The following is a 6,694-nucleotide window of genomic DNA, read 5'->3' as shown; positions in this document are numbered from 1 at the left end:
GTTGTTTACACTAATAGTACTCTATACTGTTGAAGAATGTTGAACAATTTACTTTTTTAGCTCGCCTGAGCTTTTCTATTCAAAATTTCTCTATTGAATTGAACATATTTCATTGATTAAATCAAATGGATTGGACACAAGTTTCTAAATAACTTCGGTAGTCTTCTCCTTTTGTCTGTAGTCATTGCTGTTGTTGTCGTTGTTAACTTTTCACATTTTCATCTTCTTCTACAGAGCTACTGGGCTGATTTCAACCAAAACTTATTCCCACTTGGCCAACATTCTGAAATTTTCAATTCCCACCTGGCCAACATTTGATTTTCACACTTGAATTATCAGGAGATATAGTCTGTTTTCTTATGTAAATGTATTGTTATCAATTACCTGAGAATAGTTCGATGAAAACAAATAAGCTATAGCATTAGAATTTGCCTACAACTTGATACTCGGAATAAATCAATAAAAACCAAAGAATATTTTTTCAAAAATATGTAGATCAGCAATTTTCTGCAAGATCAAGACATAAAACATTTTATATGTATAACCAATACTGGTATTTGCATAATTGAAACGTTTATGTAATTAATTATGATAAACTGTTTAAATTGGATGTTTAATTACTTAAATGAGATCAATCAGCAGTTTTTTAAAGAATAAACTAGAAACGTATAATACTATGTTGTATTATAATATTATAAAATTACAGTACAAATCATTACACATGCACCAAAATTGCTACATGTGAAATGTAAAGGTTACCATTTACCTGTAATTTTAATTATTTACATGGGAGCTTGTCACTGCATTAATCAAAATTAATAGCTCCCTGTGAACCAATTACTGTGCTCAGTTAGTTTCTGGAGACACAAATTGGTGTTGACAGAGCTGTTAAAGCTGTTAAAGCTCCAAGTAGAAGGGCATTTAATTCAGCCACTGATTGGTTTATGGTAAATACTCAATTTGAATGGATTTGCTTGACTGCTGTGGCTCAAGTAGCACAGCTGCAAACCCAATATACAGGTACATGTATTGTTTACATGAAAGGATACCACCAAGGACATTTATCCTCTGTAAACATGCCTATTTGGCAGTGATATCATTGTGGTAAAAAAACATTAAATGAATTTATTTTCAATTGGATTTTTGATTGTTATTACCGGTAAAGCGACCATTCTCATCTAAAAACCAAATCCTACTTCAGTTGGATAGGTTATATTAAAGAGAGCATTTGCACGTAAAATTGTATTATTAAAGCTTTCTCACAGTGTGTTGATAAGCTTGATTCCTGAATGATAGCTATGAAAGAGAGCAGTTACATGTAATTTTTAAACTTAAAAACAGTTCTTAAATATTAATTTTGATAAAAATGAACTTGTTTTTTTTTGGAAATGTTTAGTTTTAAAACAAGTACTAGTATTTTGATCTATTTGATTCCCAAGTGTAATTGAAGAGAGCATTCACATGTAATTTGTTTATGGTATATCATTCTTTTCCTTTGAAATGTGTTTGGTTTATCAGAGAGATCATTTACATGTAAATTAAGAGAGCATAATGTGCAAGGCCAGGCACGTAGCATCGTTTTTGAAAGTGGGGGGGCCAGACCCATCCAAAAAATCTTGACAAGCAAAAAAAAAAAAAAAAAAAAGGGGAAAAAAAAGGAAATTTAAAGTTTTCCAAAAATCTTCAAAATCCTAATCCGTGGGGGGGGGGGGGGGGGACTCAACTATACTTCCAAAAAAAAATCTTCCCTACCAAAAAATTTTTCCCTCCAAATCTTGAAAATCCTAATCCGGGGGCGGGGGGGGGGGGGGGGGGGGGGTATAGTCACTTCATTTTGACTACTCATTTCCTTATTTTCATATCAATTTTTTACTAACTTCCAAAAAAGTGGGGGGGCCAACTCCATTATGATTCATTTTTTTATATGTTCATTTTAAAAAATTTGTTGCTGCGAGAAAAAGTGGGGGGGCCAGGCCCCCCCTGGCCCCCCCTGATGCTACGTGCCTGCAAGGTAATTTATATTTTAAGCTTTATATATAGTTATAACTCAAATATTCCAGAAATACATGTATAGACTGTTCACTAATACTGTTAAAAGGCCTCTGTTTCAGAGTGTACTTGACATCAATAGCCCATGTAATGTACAGTGAGGCTCTTTGAAGGTGTCATTGAGAACACAATATTTTTGGCCAAAGAAGTTATTCACATGTGAATCTAATAGCACATCCATTTTAAAATTTGTGTTTATCTAACCACCATCAAACAAATGACCAATACTCATATTACATTTGAATTCTAAACATGAATTTAACAAAACACAACAAAAGAGATGAAGCATGTTTATTAAAATGAAGTTAGCATACACCCAAACTCCAAAATCCGTAAAACAAAAGAAAAGAAATAAACAAACGTGAGTAAAATGCGAATAAAATGATGGTTTTATACACTATCTAAAAATAAAATGCGACTTAAATGAGTTTAATACATTATACATGTATATCAAGGGAATTATAATGCAAATAAAATTATGGTTCTATACACTATCAAAAATTGCTCTTTTATGACAAAATGTTTTAAGATTGCTAAATTGCAGGATATGTCATAATTTATCATTACATAATAGTTAAAGGTCAAATGTCTTTATTAATTTATTTATTTATTTATGCTTTTTGTTTGAATTTTGTTTAAGGGTCGTTTTTTTGTTTCTTTTGTCTTCTTTTTAGCGCTGTGTATTGATAAAAGCTACAATTCCTACAATTTTTAATGGAAAGTATCATGCAGTTATACACGCACAGTATATACATGTACTAAAATGCTACATAAACAAACAGGTCACACGGAACTTTATTTACCTACGTTTTTGCACCTACATTTTAATTGACCTCTTTAATATAATGATTATGTAAACGGAATATTTTTGGCCTTCTTTTTCTAACGGATAACCCTCTGTCAGTATATGAATGTTTATAATATTAGAAAAGAAGAGATGATTGAGTTTTAATGGCGTTACTATGTTATAATGGTGCGATATTTTCAGCTGAAGTAACAGGAGAGAAAATTTATGCAATACATACGTGTTGGTTTTATATGTTTCCAAAATTATCGATAGTATACCAACACACTATATTCTTATGCTTTTAAAAAAAAACTAAGCCATTGATTCCACGGGAGAGTGGTTTATAAACAATTCTGATTTATCTTTTAATCTTATTCCCTATGACACATAAATTCCTGAGAACTATTTGACAAGAAATACAGATAAAAAAGATAGGGTTACGTGGAATCAGCTACAGAATTCTCCAATTTTGTTTATATTATGCAGGGTGTGTAGATTCGAAAATTAAATGAACTGGAATAAAAGTCGCCAATAGCTACAATGTACGTGTACTCTGCTGGCAAGGAAAAAAAACCATATTGGGGTAACAAATACACACAGGTCTAAATTTGAGACCTTTTACATGCAAACAAAGTATAAATTATAATTCAGTTAATACGAGTAAAAATGAAAAATACCTTATATGAATACAAACCAAACTGTCAACTTAATGACCTCTTTTTTATTGACACAAAAGCTTTGAAACCATATTTACGGAAGATTTTTTTAGCGTTCGTAAATATGAACAAGAGGCCCATGGGCCACATCGCTCACCTGAGGAACAATAGGCATGATAAGATCAGCTTAATGAAGTCATAATACAAAATATCGACAATGTGGTATAATTTTTCTTGATCCTGTATAAATAACACTCTATTTTCCCCAGGGATATTGTTATGTTTATAATCAAGTCCTTTTTCTAACAGGATGATTTTATAGCCATATCACATGTTGAGCATTGCAGTTCTGAAGAAGGTCCTAAAAAAATTGTTTATATATATGATATAAACCTACATCAAACTCTGAACCCCTTGTGAGGCCCAAGAATCGTCCTGGGGCCAGAGTCTAAACAATTTTAAAGAATCAGCAATATGTCAAAATGCTTGCAAATAAGTAAACAATATGTAATAACATTATTACAGCTTTTGTGAATAATAAAAATGTTTTCCTTTGTACAATTGGATCCCCAATGTGGCCCCACCCTACTCCTCAAGATTTTGATTTAAACGAATTTGAATCTACTCTATCTGAAGTTACAGCTCTTCTAAGCAAATGGTTTTTTAGAAGATTTTTAAAGATTTTTCTCTATATATTCCAGTAAAAATGTGTCCTCCCCTCCCCCCCCCCCCCCTTGTGACCCCATGCTAACCCCGGGGATCGTGATTTGAACACATTTGAATTTACCCTACCTGAGGATGCTTCCATACAAGTTTCAGCTTTCCTGGCTGATTGGTTTTGAGAAGATTTTTAAAGATTTACTCTATATATTTCCATGTAAAAATTCGACCCCCCCTCATTGTGGCCCCACCCTACCCCCGGGACTCATGATTTTCACAACGTTGAATCTACACTACCTGAGAATGCTTCCACATAAGTTTCAGTTTTCCTGGCTGATTGGTTTTGAGAAGAAGAATTTATAAGATTTACTCTATATATTCCCATGTAAAAATTCGACCCCCCCATTGTGGCCCCACCCTACCCCCGGGGCACATGATTTTCACAACTTTGAATCTACACTACCTGAGAATGCTTCCACATAAGTTTCAGCTTTCCTGGTTGATTGGTTTCTGAGAAGAAGATTTTTAAACATGTTCTCTATATATTCCTATGTAAAAATTCGACCCCTGCCCCCCTTGTGGCCCCACCCTACCCCCAGGGATCATGCTTTTCACAACTTTGAATCTACATAACCTGAGGATGCTTCCACATAAGTTTTAGCTTTCCTGGTTGATTGGTTTCTGAGAAGAAGATTTTTTAAAGATTTACTCTGTATATTCCCATGTAAAATATTGACCCACCCTACCCTCGGGGGCCATGATTTTCACAACATGGAATCTACACTACCTGAGGATGCTTCCACATAAGTTTCAGCTTTCCTGGCTGAATGCTTTCTGAGAAGATTTTTAAAGATTTACTCTATATATTCCCATGTAAAAATTCGACCCCCATTGTGGCTCCACCCTATCCCCGGGGCTCATAATTTTCACAAATTGAATCTACACTACCTGAGGATGCTTCCACACAAGTTCTTTCCTGGCCAAACGATTTTTGAGAAGATTTTTGAAAAATTCACGAAAATTTTCAATAATTTCTAATTATCTCCCCCTTGTAAAAGGGCGTGGTTCTTAATTTTTTACAACTTTGAATCCCCTTTGCCTAAGGATGCTATGTGCCAAGTTTTCTTAAAATTGGCCCAGTGGTTCTTGAGAAGATGTTGAAAATGTGAAAAGTTTACGGACAGACAGACGGACGACAGACAAAATGTGATCAGAATAGCTCACTTGAGCTTTCAGCTCAGTAGAGTTAAAAAATGCAACTGCTAAGAAACCCCCCATATCAAAGCCACTTTGTGCTCTCACTTTTTATCAAAGTAATCAAATTTCTTTAGAATTGAACGATCAGTTGGCGCCGCCTCCCTTTTGTAACTAAAAAACTCAAAGTGAAAATAAGAAATGTAGTCAAAGCTTTGATTTACAAATCGTAACCTGCGATATTTTTATCTTTCTCAAAACCCCACATGATACTAATCAAATGACGCACCCTTATTAGCACATAGGACTTCGTGGTGCAGACAGATGTAATAAATGCAAGCAAGCTATCTATGATTTTGCAGGTAAATTATCGCATAGGAATGATAAACACTTTCCTATTGTATTTCATCTGAAAGCGGAAATGATTGCAATTTAGATAAGGGTCTCTGAATTCAGTTTTAGATTTATGTCCTTATTATACCATAGGGTGAACTTTCATTACAGAAACAATGCGCTTTGGTTTATAATGTTCGACCAATATTTGAACGACAGAAGTCGAGTCACAAGCGAGATAGATTCTTTGTCCCGTGATAAGTTTTGTTGTACTTTAAAAAAATACCAATTCTGAAAACCAAAATGACTCGTAACATTAAATACGGGAACTGTTCAACACCCCCCCCCCCCCACCCTTTCAATTGTTGATGCCTAAACATTAAAGACACTAAAATAGGAAAAATTTAATAAAAATTTTGACCATAACTTTAATCGCAAGAAAAGAATTATATATTTTCTCAATATTTAATAAAAATATTTTGACAAATAAGTGTTTTTAGAATATATGCTTATATATGTTTGTATTCCCGGAAATGATCAGGCTGACAGAGAAAATATCGGAAGAATCGACGAATTAATACAGTGCACGTAACTCAATGATCACGCAAGCATTTATGCGTGATAAATTAAATCCAAAAGACATTAATTAATCAAGGTCCTCTAAGTTATAAAAAAAACACCTATTAAAAATCTCGGAACATAAATATAAACTAACATAATTATACTTTTCACATGCAACGTGTCAGTATCGGATACTTCATCTTTTTTTCTGAAACCAAATGAAATTCTCATGTGAAAAATTAACGTAAACCTACATATACTTGGTACTTAGCTTTATTACGGCATTGTCTAAACACATGAGAATGTGTTTGTGTGTGTTTTGATATGTACAGTACTTTAAAAAGTTGGCCATTATTGTGACAGTTGATATTTTTTTTAAATTGATATTTTAACTATATTGCAACTGTGCGTAGACTTTTAGCAATATCAACACACACACACACCCACCCACCCA

This window comes from Magallana gigas, chromosome 10 (genome assembly GCF_963853765.1).
Source record: "Magallana gigas chromosome 10, xbMagGiga1.1, whole genome shotgun sequence".
Taxonomy (NCBI): Eukaryota; Metazoa; Mollusca; class Bivalvia; order Ostreida; family Ostreidae; genus Magallana; species Magallana gigas.
Note: the sequence above shows the minus strand (reverse complement) of the source record.